Genomic DNA, 19298 nt, shown 5'->3' with positions numbered 1-19298 from the left:
GGCTCCTGGCAGAGACGCAGTACGGCGGCTTGAAGCAGCAACGACGGCGTGATGTGATTTTGTGATCACCAACCCTCTATGCTGTTATCCCACTGGGATCTTGTAAGCCTTCATTTTTTTTTGTTTTGGATAAATCGTGTTACTTTTTATTTTTGGCTCCGTGTCTCTCTCTCTTTTGAGATTGCACCTCCTCCTATCAGCTCCAGCCTATGACCTTACTACTTAGTCTGATATCTCTCAGCCTTTTTGAGTATGCACTTGGGAGCTTCATTTGTGTCATATTGAAACAGTATTGCACTATGTAGTTTATTTATTTTTTAAGGTACCATCGCTCCCCTGGCTCTCCTTTGTCTGTTAGTGTGGACTCCGAAACAGTCCTTCTAAGGGTTTGAGTGTGTTTTGTACCTACATATTGCACGTGATTTTATTGTTTTATCACCTTGCACTGTTATTATTTTCACTTGTTCTTTTGTTTACATATTATTAGTATTCACTTGCACATTTTGAATATTAAGAGCAGGCCTGAACAACTCGTAACGTGAGAAGGGCCGAACTGCTCTAAGGAAAAAAAAAATTGGGCCGCACGGGTAAAATCATCATCATCATCATCATCATCACCATCACCATCACCATCACCATCATCATCATCACCACCACCACCACCACCACCACCACCACCACCACCACCACCACCACCATCATCATCATCATCATCATCATCATCACCATCATCACACCTCATCATCATCACACCTCATCATCATCACACCTCATCATCATCACACCTCATCATCATCACACCTCATCATCATCACACCTCATCATCATATATCTCCCCCAGCACCCTTCATCATCATCCTCATATATCTCCCCCAGAACCCTTCATCATCATCCTCATATATCTCCCCCAGAACCCTTCATCATCCTCATATATCTCCTCCAGAACCCTTCATCATCATCCTCATATATCTCCCTCATAACCCTTCATCATCATCCTCATATATCTCCCCCAGAACCCTTCATCATCATCCTCATATATCTCCCCCAGAACCCTTCATCATCATCCTCCTATATCTCCCCCAGAACCCTTCTTCATCATCCTCATATATCTCCCCCAGAACCCCTCACTATCAACCTTTGCGATAGTCCCCATCTATCTCTCGTACCCTCATCTCTCCCCCTCACCCACACACATAATACTCCCCCTCCACATCAAGCACACAATTCCCCCCTGCACACCACACACATCCCACCCCCCTGCACCTCACATCACTCTCCCCCCTGCACCTCACATCACTCTCCCCCCTGTACGTCACATCACTCTCCCCCCTGCACCTCACATCAACTCCCCCCTGCACCTCACATCAACCCCCCTGCATCACACATCAAGCCCCCCAGCACCTTACATTAACCCCCCAGCACCTTACATTAACCCCCCAGCACCACACATTAACCCCCCAGCACCTCACATTAACCCCCCCAGCACCACACAGGAACCCCCCAGCACCACGCATGAACCCCCCAGCACCACGCATGAACCCCCCAGCACCACGCGTTAACCCCCCAGCACCACGCGTTAACCCCCCAGCACCACGCGTTAACCCCCCAGCACCACGCGTTAACCCCCCAGCACCACGCGTTAACCCCCCAGCACCACGCGTTAACCCCCCAGCACCACGCGTTAACCCCCCAGCACCACGCGTTAACCCCCCAGCACCACACGTTAACCCCCCAGCACCACACGTTAACCCCCCAGCACCACACGTTAACCCCCCAGCACCACACGTTAACCCCCCCAGCACCACATTAACCCCCCAGCACCACACGTTAACCCCCCAGCACCACACATCAACCCCCCCTGCACCTGACATCAACCCCCCAAGGAACCTCACATTAACCCCCCAGCACCACACAACCCCCCCTGCACCACCCATCAACCCCCCCCCCCCAGCACCTCACATTAACCCCCCAGCACCTCACATTAACCCCCCAGCACCTCACATTAACCACCCAGAACCTCACATTAACCCCCCAGCACCTCACATCAAGCCCCCTGCACCTCACATTAACCCCCCAGCACCACACATGAACCCCCCAGCACCACACATGAACCCCCCAGCACCACACATGAACCCCCCAGCACCACACATGAACCCCCCCAGCACCACACATGAACCCCCCAGCACCACACATGAACCCCCCAGCACCTCACATTAACCCCCATCACCTCACATTAACCCCCCATCACCTCACATCAAGCCCCCCTGCACCACACATCAAGCCCCCCTGCATCACACATCAAGCCCCCCAGCACCACACATCAAGCCCCCCAGCACCTCACATCAACCCCCCCAGCACCTCACATCAAGCCCCCCTGCACTTCAAACCCTCCCTCTCCTCCCTCCCCTCCCTCTCCTTCTCCCTCCCCTCCCTCTCCCTCCCTCTCCTTCTCCCTCCCCTTCCCTACCTTGGCTTTCAGTGGAGGAGGCGGCGGCAGAGCAGGCAGGAGTGCATGCACACATTTTTGCAAGCAGCAGGCAGAAAAGGAAGTGCCTCAATGCTACAGCGCGCTGCTACAATGCGAGGGGGAGAGCGGGCTCGCAGGGGAGGGTGACAGCGGGCTCACAGGGCGATGGGGGGGCGCGGGAGAGTGGACTCTGGAGGGAAGGGGAGAGCGGAAAGCCGACGCGGGACGCACAGTGAGTGCTGATTAAGAGTATTTAGAGCGCCATCTAGTGTTGTTTGCTATAAATGTATAAAGGTTGTTATTGTCCCTGTTTCTAATAGTATTAAGTTTGTGACCCTGTCATGGGAGAGGGGGTTTGGTCTGGTATTAAAGGGGTTACACCCCATTTGGCCACCCCCTGCTCTCACTTGGGAAGCAAGGGGTTAGGTCGACTGCGGTCCAGTAATGTGTTTTTACCCTGCTTCCACAACCAAATGTATTTTACCATGTAAATGTGTATTGTTCCCATTCCCGTGTTTGCACCAACACATACACTGGGATGGATGTGGGAGGGAAAGGGTTAAGGTTATCTCAGTGTTTATGGCCCTTTGTCCCATTTTCCCACCTTTTCAGGCTCCAGTTTGCAGTGTCCCCTAGGTCGCCATTGCAGCTCCATTCATTCCAATAGCGGATCTAGCGGTTTTGGGCCTGTTTCCAGCGAAGACCAGCAGGTGGCGTCCGAGAGGAGGAGCGGCGGTTTCCCATTGTAAGTCAATTGGGCCATTGACTTCAATGGGGATTCCTCGACGCCGACCTCCAGGAACGGGTTGACAGCCATCCAAACCGCAGACCGCTAGAGCAGATACAATGTCTTTGAAAAGAGCTTTTATCACGGCGTTCAAGTTCAAATACAATTGGCGTGGGAATCTTAGGTTCTAGGGCACCCAGAAATAAAATTATTTTTGCCCCTAGCCCCTAGGAACCCCCACACACGACCATCGGGTCCGGGAATGAGGGACCCCCGTAAGGGGTTGTACTCATGAAGAGGGTCGCGCCATTGACTCTAATGGCGGAGCGGAGGTCCCATTGAATCCAATGGCGGCGCTTGCCCATGCATTGCCTATGGCGGCGCCGGCCATTGATTCCTATGGGGAAAAGCCGCGTGGCGTTAAAAATGTAAAAGTGTGAGTCCATATCTCCGGTTCTGTGAGGACCAGTGGGCTGGAATTTGGGGCGCATGTAGTCACTGTTCCGACATGACTGCATGACCATTTCCAGCCCTCTCCGAACAACCAGACGGAGTATGGGCAAGTGTAAAGATTGTGGTTTTCCTATAGACTTCAATGGCGGAGTTGCTCCATTGAAAGTCTATAGCGACGGGGCCCAAAGACTTCAATGGCGGAGTTGCTCCATTGAAAGCCTTTAGCGGAGAAGCCCGTTGATTTCAATGGGAAAGAGTGAAAAGCAGAGATTTATTCTTAGAGCGGAGAATCCTGCATTAAAGTAATAAGGGTTTTAAATTGTATTTGTGTATCTCCGGTTCTGGGGGTCGCAGGGAGCTGAAACTTGGCCACCATGGAGAGTCACCTTCGGCATGAAGGACTGGTAAGTTTCAGCCCACCGGGCCCAGCAGAACGGATTATTTTAATATATGAAGGTATTAAAGTATGAATTGTATTTTGTGTCGGGTATGAAAACTCAGAGCCCATCTGCTATGTTAATGACCCGGATTGGGAGACAATTGGTCGATCATAAACTCATGATCAAAGGCTCCCCCAACCTGCTTGTGTATGCGAGCACAATGGAATGCAGGACATGGGTACTTGATACTAAGTGCTGTAATTCACACTTGGGAACAAAGGGTATCCTGGCAAAGCTAGACTTTAAGATGCCAGTCTTGTGGGAGGGGGGCTGAGGAAATAAGCCCCCTGTTTAGAATATTACCCACCCAGTGGGCAGGAATTACGGTGCCCCTCAGGTGAGGTGGCAAGGAGAGATTGGGTGCAGGTAATTGTTCTCCAATGGCCTGCACTCAATAATAAAGTATAGGAGTGGAATTGCATATAAACCAGTGTCCATCCTATACTGAGTTGTTCTTCGTGCCTTTTTTTTTTTAACTTGTAATTTTTATTGAAGTAATGTACAGGTACAATCATAACGTGGCATAAACGCACTCAAGGGAGGTACATATGACATAGTCTTTCAAATTAATACAGTGTATGTGTGATGACGACAGGACAACACAAGACGAGACTAACTTAGACAGCATCCATCTTTCGATGTTTTGATATCTACCGTCGTATCCGGAGACATATAACTCACCGCTGGATGACGGGGGAGTGTGGGGAGAGACATAAGGGAGTGAGGATATAGGGTTGGGGGAGGCATGTCTTCTCGTTGAGGTGAAAGCGGCTCTCGGAGGGTGCTTCTTCAGCTAGGATCATTAAGACCTACTTATTTGAGCCCGTGTATGTACACCTGCTGTCAAGTAACTTCTATGACCTGTTTGCCGATTCCCTGATGATTTTAATAACAAGATGGAATTTAGGCTGGACCTGCCAAAGGAGAATGCATCTAGTGCTATCAATGCCAAATTGTGGCCGTTCCACCCTGTGTATGTCTGTTTGGGCCAACCAGGGTAACCAGATCTTTAGATAATTGATGCCAGTGTCGTTAACTAGACTCGTTAACTTTTCCATCTGGCAGATAATAAAAATCTTGTTCCGAATCTTGGGGATGGAAGGAATCACGTTAAGTTTCCATACTGCTGCGATCTTACATCGGGTTGCTAGGGCAAAGTGCCCGATTAATTTGTTGTTTGCTCTTGAGAGCCCCTCTAGCGGTCTGTTCAGCAAGAACAGCCACGGGTCTAGGGGAATCGGGAGGCCCAAGATGCTCTGAGTCCAATCACGAATTTCTTCCCATAGAGGTGCGATCCGAGGGCAAGACCACAGCATATATAACAGGTCTGTCGACTCTCCGCACTGTCGAGGGCACAGCGGGGATAGTCCTGGCACATACCTAGATAATTTTAGTGGTGTGGTACCATCTCATTAGGACCTTATATGCATTCTCCTTTAGTGTAGTGCAGATTGAGCTTTTGGCAGCCGCTAGATAGATATTGCTCCAGTCCTCATCTTTTAGGGATTCTCCCAGGTCAGATTCCCACTGAGATATGTATCTCGGGTGTCCCTGTCCGTGGTCAGCAGAACCCACCACTTCTCCGTATAACTGCGATGTGAGCCCCGAGGTGTCTGATTCTGCCAGACAGAGCTTTTCAAAATTGGTCAGCTTTGAATAAGGGGCTAGTTTATTATAAAATGCTCGGACCTGGAGGTACTTCAAAAATTCAGAATGGGGGATATTCTTTTCAGATCTGATTTGCCCAAATGATTTAATTTTGTTGCCACTGCCCTCCAAGTCTCTAAGGCGCGTAGATCCGGCCGTTTTCCAACTAGAGGTACTACTGCACTGCAGACCAGGAGCAAAGTCGGAGTTCCCCCAAAGGGGGGACATCAGGGAGTTTTTAGTGGTGAGGGAGTGATTGTGCTTTGACGTGTTCCATATTGACAGCGAGTTGGTCACAGAGGAAAGCGGCATGGCAGCACCTGTATGTGCTTTTTTGGGGAGCCAGATCAAAGATTGTAGCTCTATCGGGGCACAACTTGCCCATTCTATTTCCACCCATTTTTTCAATGCAGGGTTGGTGAGCCATTGGACAATTTGCTTAATTGCGCCGCTTTATAGTAGGACCACAGACAAGGTACCGCTAAGCCCCCTGCTGTGGAGGATCTTATCATGGTCAATTTGTTTACTCTCGGTTTTTTACCTCCCCATATAAATTTGGAGATATCAGACTGAAGCGAGAGTAGGTCTTTCAGTCTCAGTGGCACCGGCAGTGTTTGGAATAGGTATAGGATACGGGGGAGAAGATTCATTTTGATACTTTGTATCCTACCTATCCAAAAGATTCTCTGGGAGGACCATTTTGAGATGTCAGCTTTTAGTGATCTGAATAGAGGGGGGTAATTTGCCTTATAAATGTCTCTAACATCCTTAGTAATATGGACTCCCAAGTATTTAATCTGGTTCTGTTTCCAATTAAATTTGAAATTTAGCTTTAGTAGCTTTTCAACCTCTGTGGGGAGGCTGATGTTTAGAGCTTCTGATTTAGATTGATTGATTGATTTTGAATCCAGATATTTTAGTGAATTTGTCTAGCAAATTAAATAGATTTGGCAGAGATGTGAGGGGTCGAGAAAGTAATAATAGAATGTCGTCAGCGTACAGAGCTGCTTTGTGGGATTGCGAGTCAATATTTACCCCAACTATATCAGGACAGACACGGATCTGAGCTGCTAAAGGTTCCATACAAAGGGCAAACAGGAGGGGGATAACAGGCACCCCTGTCTCGTGCCACTTTTAATTTGGAATTGGGCAGATGGAAAGCCCTGGTGTATGACCTTAGCAGTAGGGCCTGAGTAAAGTGCCATAATCGCTTCACTCACCCTTTCCCCAAATCCAAACGCTCCGAGCGTCTCTTTTAAATACGGCCAGTCGATCCTGTCGAACGCTTTTTCGGCATCCAGACTTAACATCATAATTTGTGATTTTCCACTGTTAGCCAATTCTATCAGATCAATGATTCGTCGGGTATTATCCGCTGCTTGTCTACCTTTCATAAATCCGACTTGATCTGGATGTATCAGTCTGGGCAGGATCTGACTTAGTCTATTGGCCAGCAGTTTGGCGTAGATTTTAATGTCAGTATTAATCAGGGAGATTGGTCTATAGCTTTTGCATTCCAGCGGATCTTTGCCTGATTTATGGATTAATGATATAGATGCCCGGAGTATCTCTCCGGAGATTGGGGCTCCCGCCAATATTGCGTTAAACATTCGGAGCAGCCTTGGGGTAAGCACTTTGCGAAACTTTTTATAGTACAGCCCCGAGAAGCCATCCGGGCCCGGGCCTTTGATGGTTTCAATTCTTTTATCACCGTGGCTAATTCCTCCCCAGTGAAATCCGCCCCTAGGCTTTCTCTTTCCGCCTCAGTGAGCTTTGCCAAATTTGAGTTTGCTAGGAAATCTCCTAGTGACTTACTCGTTTTTGTGGTATGTGCCACTTTCTCACCGTTGTATAAAGATTCATAGAATTTACCAAATTCATTGACTATGATTTTAGGATTGGCCGAGGTGGAGCCTGATTTCAATCTAATCGCTTGGATATTGTAGTTGGTCTGTCTGTTACGTAGCAGACGGGCCAGCATCGTATCTGGTCTGTTAGCCTTTTCGTAAAATTTCCTCTTGGACCAACATAACGAATTGTCTGTCCTGGACGTCAAAAGCATATTTAATTCAATCTTAGTATCTTTCAAATCCTTGAGGACCTGCGGATCTGGGTGTTGTTTATGTCTCTCAGATAGGGAGCTTAATTTAGACTGAAGGGTGATAATTTTAACGTCCCTTTCCCGCTTGTGTCTCGCCGCGACACTTATCAACGTGCCTCTGAGGGTCGCCTTGTGAGCCTCCCATAGAGTTAACTGGGATTCCACAGAGCCTGTGTTTATTTCAAAGAATTGGTTAATTTCTTTACCAATGTGTTCGCATATATCAGGGATTTTTAAGAGGGATTCATTGAGTTTCCAATTTGCTCCCAGTCTGCCATGTTTAATTTGGTTACACCTTAGCTCAATAGGTGCAAGGTCTGACCATGAAAAATCATGGATTACCACACGGGCGACAAGCGGGACCAATCTACTAGAGACGAAGAAGTAGTCGATTCTACTATATGAGTTGTGAGGATGGGAGTAAAACGTGTAATCTCTCTCCAGCGGGTGCAACTCTCTCCAAATATCCGCTAGATGGTTCTTCCGGAGGCCTGCAGTCAGGGAGAGTCTCGCTTTTTTGTTACTCTCTTTGGGGGTGCTGGATCTATCAAGTGCTGGCTGAAGGGCTATGTTAAAATTCCCTGCTATAATAATAGGGCCCTGTGCCCAGGTATTCAGGGTTTGGAAGAAGGTATCAAAAATGTTTGTGTCTTGCTAGCAGGGAGCGTACACGGCTGCTAGGGTAATAGGTTGCTCATGTATGGAACCCGTTAGGATGATGTAGCGACCTTCTTTATCTTTTTTAACTGTTTTAACGTTAAAGGGTATCTTGTTGTGGAAAAGTATAGCGATTGCCTTCTTTTTTTCAGGGGCTGATGAGAGGAAGAACTGAGAGTATTGCTTATCCATGAAACGGTGGGCACTTTTGTCACTAAAATGAGTTTTTTGGAGCATCAATATGTCGGCACCCCGCCTTTCATATTCTGTAAATGCTTTCTTGCGTTTTAAGGGGCTGTAGAAACCCTTTACGTTATGTGAAATGATGTTAAGGGCCATCTAGTGATAGTGGGTGTGTAGGGCGTATCATGAGCCATAGTCTTACCCCGTTCCTAGGGCCGAGATGTCCATCTGATGGGTTGACTGATGATGTGGTGATGTCTTTACAGCATATTCCCTTGCCGTCCGCTCCTCTTTCCTCTGGGGGGGTGAGGTGGGGGAAATGGGAGGCCAGGGCCCAGGAAGAGGGGACACATGAAGGTAGGAAGGGGCAGGGACATATATAACATATAACGAACAAAAAGACAAAAATGACAGCGTAAATAGTGTGTTTATGTTAGTGAATATACATAAAATTGAGAAGATCTCATCTGGGGTGTACCCAGAGAGATCCTTATGCCCATAGGTATGGCCTGGCAGACCATCCATAACGGTGGACTTGTCTGTGTCCCGAGGGACCAGCCTCCTAGGGACTAGAATACGGCCTATTACCGGGGAATGGGTCGAGATAGGAGAAGCCTGCAGCAGGGGTAGTCCCCACCAGCGCATCTTAAAGCTTTATTTATATAAACTTGTACCAGCAATACATCAACTAATAACTTTTGTAGATAGTAAAAACTTTTTCAAACACCTCAAACGACTTATAACAAGGGAAAACATTCAGAGGGGTAACGTGAGTAACTATAGGGATGCTTGGGAAATCCCACCTCTAAACCTCCTCTCTGAATCTTGCATACCTTAACCTTTACCCCTATATGACAGTTCTGTGTTAAGCCTAACTACATCCCAACCTGTGGCTAACTTGAGCTCCGCCTAGTATCCATCCCCCAAACTCTCGGTCTGATTTGATTGTATTCTGCAGCCCTTTTGTTTCCCCCCCCTGCCTTCCTGTCTCCCCCCCCTGCCCTCCTATCTCCCCCCTCCCCCCTTCCTGTCTGCTCCCACCCCTCCCTTCTTGTCTGCTCCCCCCTTCCTTCTTGTCTGCTCCCCCCCTCCCTTCTTGTCTGCTCCCCCCCTCCCTTCTTATCTACTCCCCCCTCCCTTCTTGTCTCCCCTCTCCCTTCTTGTCTCCCCCCTCCCTTGTCTCCCCCCTCCCTTCTTGTCTCCCCCCCTCCCTTCTTGTCTCCCCCCTCCCTTCTTGTCTCCCCCCTCCCTTCTTGTCTCCCCCCCTCCCTTCTTGTCTCCCCCCTCACTTCTTGTCTCCCCCCATCCTTCTTGTCTGCTCCCCCCCTCCCTTCTTGTCTGCTCCCCCCCTCCCTTCTTGTCTGTTCCCCCCCTCCCTTCTTGTCTGCTCCCCCCTCCCTTCTTGTCTCCCCCCCTCCCTTCTTGTCTCCCCCCCTCCCTTCTTGTCTCCCCCCCTCCCTTCTTGTCTCCCCCCTCCCTTCTTTTCTCCCCCCTCCTGTCTTCTTGTCTCCCCCCCTCCTGTCTTCTTTTCTCTCTCTCCCCCCCTCCCTTCTTGTCTCTCTTCTCCCCCCTCCCTTCTTGTCTCTCTTCCCCCCATTCCCTTGTTGTCTCTCTTGTTGTCTCTCTCCCCCCTCCCCTCGTGTCTCTCTTCCCCCTTCCGCTCGTGTCTCTCTTCCCCCCTCCCCTCGTGTCTCTCTTCCCCCCCTGCCCTCGTGTCTCTCTTCCCCCCCTGCCCTCATGTCTCTCTTCCCCCCCCTCCCCTCGTGTCTCTTTTCCTCCCCCTCCCCTCGTGTCTCTTTTCCTCCCCCTCCCCTCGTGTCTCTCTTTCTCCCCCCTCCCCTCGTGTCTCTCTTCCTCCCCCCTCCCCTCGTGTCTCTCTTCCTCCCCCCCTCCCCTCGTGTCTCTCTTCCCCCCCTCCCCTCGTGTCTCTCTTCCTCCCCCCCTCGTCTCTCTTCCTCCCCCCCTCGTCTCTCTTCCTCCCCCCTCCCCTTGTGTCTCTCTTCCTCCCCCCCTCCCCTCGTGTCTCTCTTTCTCCCCTTGTGTCGCTCTTCCTCCCCCCCTCCCCTCGTGTCTCTCTTCCTGGTGGCCGTCGGGAGCGCGGCCAGCAGGGCCGCGCCTCTCCTCGGGGGCACCCGCTCAGCCCAGGAGGGAAGACGGCCGCCCCTCCAGAATCAGCGGCGGATCGGCAGGTACAGCGCGTCCGTGCCCGCGTCAACGCTGGACGCCGGAAGCAGAGGGACGGGACCGGGAGAAGGGGGGCGGCCGCCATCTTGGAGGCGGCTGTTGATCGTGACGGAGGCGTGGCCAACGGGTCCGCGCCACTCCTCGGAGGTTCCTGCGCAGCCCAGAGGGAAGATAGAGGGAAGATGGCCGCCCTTCCAAAATCCGCGACGGATCGCCAGGTACGTCCATGACGACGCCTCCCGGCGGCTCGTCTGCGTTCTGGGCCTTCCGATCAGGGCTGTAGTGATATCTTCTCTAGGAGAGTCAGGGGCAGCTCAGCTTCCCAGGAGTGTCTTTTTTGGTCCTCGGTGTATGTTACAGGTTTGGCTGACGTGGCTTAGTCTTTAGCTTTTAGCTTTGGTGGGGGGCGGCCACGGAATCAGCCCTTCTCCAGGAGGTCACTGGAGCCCCCCCCTTGGGGAAGCATGTGGGGAGGACCCAGGGGACCCCGAAGACCGCTCAAGGCCCAACCTGCGCAGAAAAGCATCACCATCCTCTGGTCTTCTTAAGGTATGTGGGGTGCCATTTTTTATCACAAGCAGAGCGAAGGGGAACAGCCAGCGATACTTTATGGTGTTGTCTCGCAGCGCTTTTGTGACCGGCCATAAATTACTCCTCCTGGCCAGCGTAGCTGGGGCTAAATCTTGAAATACTTGGAACTGGAACTCGTCAAATTCAGTATACTTTTGGTTCCTGGTCTTTTGGGATATGATTTCCTTCGTTTTAAAAAAATGGAAACGGACAATAATGTCTATGGGGGGGTCCCCTTGCTGGGGGCGGGAGTGGAGTGCCCGATGGCACCTATCCAGGTGTCTATCTGTTTCAGATCCGTCTGGGATTAGGTATTCAACCCAGTGTTTGATGAAATCCTCTGGGTCTGTTACAGCTTCCGGCACCCCCCTGATACAGAGGTTGTTTCTCCTGTCCCGGTTGTCAGAGTCTTCCAACTTGTCCCCCATCTCCCGCACCTGGGCTGACAGGGAGGCGACCTCAGCTTTTGTTTGCTGCAGGGCTGATATTGTTTCGTCTGATTTTACCTCCAATGTGTTGGTCCGTTCTCCCAGGGCGTCCAGGTCTTTGCGCAGGGCCCATAGTTCAGACTTAAAAAATGTCCTCATCTCCCCACATAATTCTTTTATGTCCTTAACCCTGGCCCACTCCTGGTCTCCAGCTCCTGAGGGTGGTCTGTTAGCCCCCGGTTCTGTGTCTCTGTCTGTCTCGTCGTTGGGCAATTGGGGGGAGGTCTGACCTTGTTCCTGCTCTCCTTGCTTTTCCCTCCTGTCGCGATTGCTGCAAGGGACTTGCAAAGGGTTTTATGGAAGTAGCTTGCTACTGAAGTGAGTTTTCTAACCCTTCTTGTGGTCAGCGGCATCCCCCGCTGTTCAGATACTTGAGGGTGTCTTTTTGTACATTTTCGCGCCAAAAATGCTGATATTTAGTTAATTGTTTGCACTGATGGGCTGGAGCTCAGTTATCAAGCATCCATGCACCACAGCTCCCAGGCTCCGCCTCCCCTGTTGTGTTCACCTTTTAAGGAAAAACCCCATATTTATTATATCTAAGTCGTGTTCAGTTCAACCCAGTTATTTTGGTGTATATTACATCCTCTCACAGGTGACCGTGACAGACCCTGAGGGAGAACTACACTGACTGTATTGCGTTTAGCTATCAGGTATATTTAGATGGATGTAACATGCCCATTGGATAGCTGTGTAACAGCTTTGACTGCCAATACTTTGAAAGTTTTGAGCGCTAGAATATGCAAATATGCCCGATGACGTGTTACGTGACGCGTCGCGTGAAGTCGGACGTGATGACATCACACGTGACGCTCCGCAATTTAAATTGAATGCGGTGGGTTATTTAAGGAAGGGAAACAGTGCAGGATGTTAGATTAGCCCCTGAGGAAGACTATTAAGTAGAAACGCGTGTTGGGTGAGTCGTGGACTACAGAGTGGCACTTTGCTGGTGACATTCAGAGTGGAGGACTACACTGATCAGGTGTGGTCCCCGCGGCCATCCCATAACAGGGGTACCTTACATTTATCTGTATTAAACCTCATCTGCAATTTACCTGCCCACGTTTCCAGTCTCTCCAAGTCCTTCTGAAGAGAAATTACACCCTGCTCTGATTCTATTACCTTACACAATTTAGTATCATCTGCAAAGATGGAGACTTTGCTCTCGATCCCAACCTCAAGGTCATTAATCAACAAGTTAAAAAGCAGGGGTCCCAGTACCGATCCCTGAGGTACTCCACTCACGACTTTAGCCCAACCTGAAAAAGTTCCATTTATGACAACCCTCTGTTGTCTGTCCTTTAACCAGTTTTCAATCCAGATGGATATATTATTACTGAGTCCAACTTTCTTTATTTTGTACACCAACCTTTTGTGTGAAACTGTATCAAAAGCCTTTGCAAAATCTAAGTAGACCACATCAACTGCATTACCCTGGTCTAAATTCCTACTTGCCTCCTCAAAGAAACAAATAAGGTTAATTTGGCAAGATCTATCTTTCATAAATCTATGCTGACTATTACTAATAATTTTGTTTTCCATTAGGTATTCCTGAATATTATCCAGTATTAAACCTTCAAGTAGTTTCCCTACTATTGAAGTCAGGCTTCCAGGTCTGTAATTTCCCGGTTGTGATCTAGCTCCCTTTTTAAATATAGGCACCACATCTGCTTTACGCCAATCTTGTGGTACTGAGCCTGTGGAAATGGAGTCCTTGAATATTAAATATAATGGTTTTGCTATTACTGAGCTTAACTCCTTGAGAACTCTTGGATGTATGCCATCGGGGCCAGGTCCTTTATTTACTTTAATTTTTTCAAGTCGCTTATGAACTTCTTCCTTAGTTAACCAATTGTTCATTAATATGGAGGTTGTGGCTTCCTCCTGCGGCACTACTATTGAACTTGATTCTTCCCTGGTAAACACAGAGGCAAAGAATTTGTTTAATACGTTAGCTTTTTCCTTATCTCCAATAATCTGCAAGCCCATCTCACACTGAAAGGGTCCTATATTTTCTTTTCTCATTTTTTTTGTTATTAAGGTACTTAAAGAACTTTTTAGGGTTGACCTTACTTTCTATTGCAATCCTTTTTTCATTATCCATTTTTGCAAATTTGATTGCCCTTTTGCAATTGTTGTTACATTCCTTATAATTCTGATACGATGTCTCTTTCCCTTCTGACTTAAAGAATCTAAACTCCTTCCTCTTCTTGTCCATTTCCTCCCCTACCTGTTTATTTAGCCACATTGGTTTTGACTTATTTCTTTTATACTTATTACCCAAGGGTATACACTGATAAGTGTGCTTTTCTAACAATGTTTTAAAGACTGCCCATTTATCTTCTACATTTTCCCTGCAAAAACACCATCCCATTGTATTACTACTAGATTAGACCTCAGTTTATTCAAATCTGCCTTTCTAAAGTTTAAAGTCTTTGTTGAACCGAAGTAATCTGTTTTTTGATAATTTATTTCAAATGAGACCATGTTATGATCACTGTTACCCAAATGTTCCAGGACTTGAATATTGGTTATTACTTCTACATTGTTTGATATGACCAAATCCAGAACTGACCCTCTCCTGGTTGGTTCCTCAATAATTTGGGTCATATAATTGTCTTTAAGCACCCCCAAAAACCTGTTCCCTTTTGTTGTAACGCTAATCTCATTGCCCCAGTCTGTGTCTGGATAATTAAAATCCCCCATTATGCAAACATGACCCAGTTTTGATGCCTTCTCCATTTGCAAAAGTATTTTAGCTTCCTCAATCTCACAGATATTTGGTGGTTTATAGCATATTCCCACAAACATTTTCTTTACTTTTACCTTCACTGCTAATTTCTATCCACAAGGTCTCTACATTTTCATCATTCCCTTCCTAGACATCATCCCTTATAATAGGTTTTAGATCCGGTTTAACATATAAACATACTCCACCTCCCCTTCTATTTGTTCAATCCTTCCGAAAAAGAGAATTACCCTCTAAATTAACTGTCCAGTCATGAGTTTCATCCCACCATGTTTCAGTAATGCCTATGATATCATACTGCTCCCTTGCAGCTATTAATTCAAGCTCCCCCATTTTATCTGTCAGGCTTCTTACATTAGCAAGCATGCATTTCAGTTTTTTTTCAGCCTGTACTATTATCTTATCTGCTCCTTCCTTTCTACTCCCACTTGGTTTAGTCTTTAGAAGTTTTCTAGTATTATCTGTATTTACTATGGGTGTCTCACTGCTTGTCAAACTTGCACATGCCCCCATTCTACCTCCATACCACCTTGAATCCTCATCTATTCCATTTAGTTCATTATCTGTTTCATTCCCCTCCCCCCTCCATCCTAGTTTAAAATCTCCTCCAACCTTTTTAGCATTCTCCCCCTTAGCACAGAAGATCCCTCTTCATTGAGGTGCAATCCGTCCCTAGAATATAGATGGCACCTCTCAGAAAAGGAGTCCCAGTGCTCTAAAAACCCAAACCCCTCCTTCCTGCACCACTTTCTTAGCCATGCATTAACCTCCCTGATCTCAGACTGTCTCCCTGCGGTAGCGCATGGCACTGGTGGTATTTCAGAAAATACTACCTTGGAGGTCCTTGCCTTAAGCTTTTGGCCTAGATCCCTGTAATCATTTTTAGGACCATCCAGCTTTCTCTAACTTTGTCATTGGTGCCAACGTGTACCAAGACCGCCGGGTCAATCCCAGCCCCCCCCCCCAACAATCTGTCTACCCGATCCGCAATGTGCCAAACCCGAGCACCCGGGAGACAACAAACTGTTCGGTTCATGCGGTCCTGGCAACAGATTGCCCTATCTACCTTCCTAATAATGGAGTCCCCTATCACCACAATCTTTCTTTGTATCTGAGCATCCCGAGTCCCTACTGCATATATATATATATATATATATATATATATATATATATATATATATATATATATACATACACATGATTAACCAATATACAAAGAAATATTTAAGGGTTAACAAAAACATGCACCAATAAAAATACCACTTCTCCTACTCAAAACATCACCTTGCATATGAAAAGTACAATATTATATAGCCACAGTAAAACAAAATCCTATTTCCTAATACAATAATTGTAATCTTCCAATCAATATCATCAAATTAATCAAAACATTGAATTGACATTGTATACATGATGCATAAAATCTGTGAACCATGTACACTCTGCCAATCAATGTTAACAATAAAATATTCCAAAGTAAATTCAATGAAATCCAAACAAGTACTGTATACTATTTAAACCAAGCAAGTCCACAGAAATAAATTACCATTAATTAATCAAATCCCAAAACAATTAAAATACCATCCAAATCAATTACACAATTAACTATTTTAATCGTTAAACAAAACCATTCTCCAAAAAAGTTAACCATCTGACAAAATATAAGTGCCAAAAAGAATCCACTAGAAAAAAGCAAGCCTCACCCTGGCCTAAAATACAGCATACAACACCAAAAATTATATCTATCTAAATAAAAATTACATAACACACACATGAAAGCATAGCAGCATAGCTAAATACATTTTAAATAGTGCAAAACAAGCTTTTCCAACAAAATCATTTCTTACCCTGTATGTATATATCGATCTAGACATACATACATACATACATACATACATACATACATACATACATACATACATACATACATACATACATACAGTGGTAAGAAATGATCTTTAAAAAAAAACTATCATGTTAAAAAAAAAAAAATGTACAAGTTAATTTTTAAAAAAAATCTTTTGTTAACTTACCATTACTTGTCCCACTCACCGACTCCCGTTGATACTGCTTACTCTCAAACCAACCCACGCATAGGAAACCATAAAATAATAAACCATAAAAATCCAGGGGTCTGTGATTGGGCCTTGAAAACCATGTGATTTGGCCGAAAACTAAAAAAAATGATGGCGTCATTTAAAGGCAAATGTACTTTACTTTCGGACTTGGAAAAAATAGAGGAGGAGATCTGGGATGGAGGGTGGGTGTGTACTGGGGGCTGGAGGTATAAAGTCAAACTTCGGGAAAAATATGGTATTGCTCACCATCTCACAAATTCCCTCTTTATTGGGGGTGACAGAGGGGTCTGTTTCTACAGTGGCAAGCCCAGACTTTGCTTCAAATGTGGATCCAACAGACATTTAAGTGCAAGCTGTGACAAAATTAGGTGCAGTCAGTGTGGGGTTCTGGGGCATAACTGTTCTGTCTCTCCTAATGTTGTACTTTGTAATTTGTGCGGGGACAGGGTCATTCATTTAGGGAGTGTCCTGATGCAGCGAATAATAATGCCCCCCAAGACAGCGAGACAGCCCTAGCAGAGGAGACCCCTGTAGTGGAGGACACCCATGTATTTTTTCAGCCCTCTTCTTTGTTGCCATAAACGCATATGGGAAAACCTTTTTATATTTTGGGATTCTCTATTGAACGCCACAAGGTGGCAAACTAAATTGTGATTTATTTCCTTGCTAGACAAACACACGACAACTTCAGAATACACTTAATACAACCCTTACTGGGATGGGGAAACAAAATACATTGTCCTTTTCAAGAAAGTGCAAGAAATGCAGTCTCTGTTTAAAGTCCACTTGCCTAGATCGCAAGTGTCACAATGACACCAACTTTTATCAACACATTTATGTTTCTGGGTACTTGATTGAACAGAACAAGTTGCAAAATAAATTGTGATTTATTTCCTTAATAGACAAACACACGACATCTACAGAATACACTTGAAAACAACACTCACTGGAATAAGGGAATGAAAGAAATTGTCCTTTGAAACAAAAGAAATTGTCCTCTGCTTGCAAGCGCAAGAAATGCAGCCTTAGGCTGCGTCCATAGAAGGACAAGCAGCGCTGAGCCGTGCGGACGCTCCGCGCTGAGCCCCTGCATCCTCAATGAGGATGCCTTGAGAGGGGGCTCACGCGAGCAGGCGTGCTGAGGCTTTGGAATTTTCAGCCGACAGCCAAGCTGTTTTTCATCGCGCTGTCGGCTGAAAACATCCAATCAGCCTGAAGCCGCGTCAACGTCACAGCGCCGCGACGTCACTGCCCCGCCTCCAACCACCTCCCCCCGGCTCCCTCCGCGCACGCTGGCTTGCCTGCAAGTCCATGGAATCACGCTGACTTCAGCAGGCGAGCCTCCGCATCAGCGCGCCTCCGCTCTGCTGAACCCTCTGTGGCCCCGGCCTTAGTTTTAAAAGTCCTGTTGTTATTAACCCCTTCACTCCTGGACTGGTTGCTACTGTACTGGAACAAAGTCGTGCATCTTTACATCATGGATTAAAATTCAGGAATAACTGGGAAGCCACAGTTATAAACTGCCCAAAGCTATCTTTAACATGTGGATCCAATCCCCTCGTGGGAACAAAAAAACCCCACGAATAGCCAAGTTACCCACAGTTCATAAGACCGGTCAAAAGGGCTGTCCGGTGGGCAGGCCGCATGGTTCAGGTTGATGCCCATGCCACTTAGCATACCTGGGCTACACCCATAACTTGGGGCCACTGTGTCTGGTCTCTGACTCAAAGGTGTCACTAGCCTGACATCTGCTGTGCATCAGTATGCCAGTATTGTATACATTATGGATCTCTGGGTCTTTTCATAATTGACACTCTTTTAGACAGAGGGACTCTAAATCTGTGAGAGCCCTTTGAGGCTCCGTCATAAAAATAACTGCATCCCTTTGAGGCTTGGTCATAAAAATAGCCCCAGCTCATTCACCCATATGCTGGATGTCCAAGTAACTCCTGCTTGGACTTACAAACAAATACCTCCTGCCTTACATTTAAGATCTGCCATCATGTGTCGGTTAGAGGGTATGGCAAGCAGCTTGTCTTTTACCCTCGCAGACAGGGAATGGCCTGCAAATGGGGAATGAAAATGGCGGGGACAGGGCAACAACAGTAATGCATGGCAAATCAGGTATTAACCCTTTCCTCCTGGAATGAACTCTCTGCTACGGGCATTCCGATCATACCAAGTTTTCTGCTTGGTCTGAACAGCCCTAAGGTTGTCCTGTGGCCAACCCCATGAGCATCTCTAACCGGTCTCTGAGATCTATCACATACTGAAGCACAGATGCATCAGTAGTGGTAGTCTCCCCTTTCCATCCCTCACGGAATAGGTCCAGAGGTCCCCGTACCCTGCGATCAGATAGTAGCTCAAAGGGAGAGAAGCCTATAGATCCTTGCGGTACCTCTCAGTATGCAAACAGCAAATGCTGCAGGTGAATTTCCAAGTCTTTTCCCTCTGCCTCTATAAATGTATAAATACTCGCTGGCAGGCATCACAGGATCGGCAGAACTTTGCCGCCTTACTGAATGCCCCCGGCCAGTAGTAACGCTGCAACAGC

At 47.1% G+C, this 19298-nt stretch overlaps 1 protein-coding gene across 4 annotated transcripts in view; it reads left to right on the top strand.

The window, feature by feature from the left end:
* The window catches only part of LOC142466756 (uncharacterized), a 60889-nt gene that overhangs the window by 28913 nt on the left and 12678 nt on the right, over positions 1-19298 (top strand). Inside the window, exon 1 of one of the 4 annotated variants that reach the window (XM_075572131.1) lies at positions 10790-11077. The exons of the other annotated variants lie outside the window; for them this stretch is intronic. The gene's annotated coding sequence lies outside the window, so the exon portion shown is untranslated. Of the gene's footprint in view, positions 1-10789; positions 11078-19298 lie in introns of those variants that run through there. 4 annotated transcript variants of the gene reach the window in all.

Source organism: Ascaphus truei, chromosome 15, assembly GCF_040206685.1.
Source record: "Ascaphus truei isolate aAscTru1 chromosome 15, aAscTru1.hap1, whole genome shotgun sequence".
NCBI lineage: Eukaryota > Metazoa > Chordata > Amphibia > Anura > Ascaphidae > Ascaphus > Ascaphus truei.
Note: the sequence above shows the minus strand (reverse complement) of the source record. Positions and strands in the feature narration are given on the sequence as shown.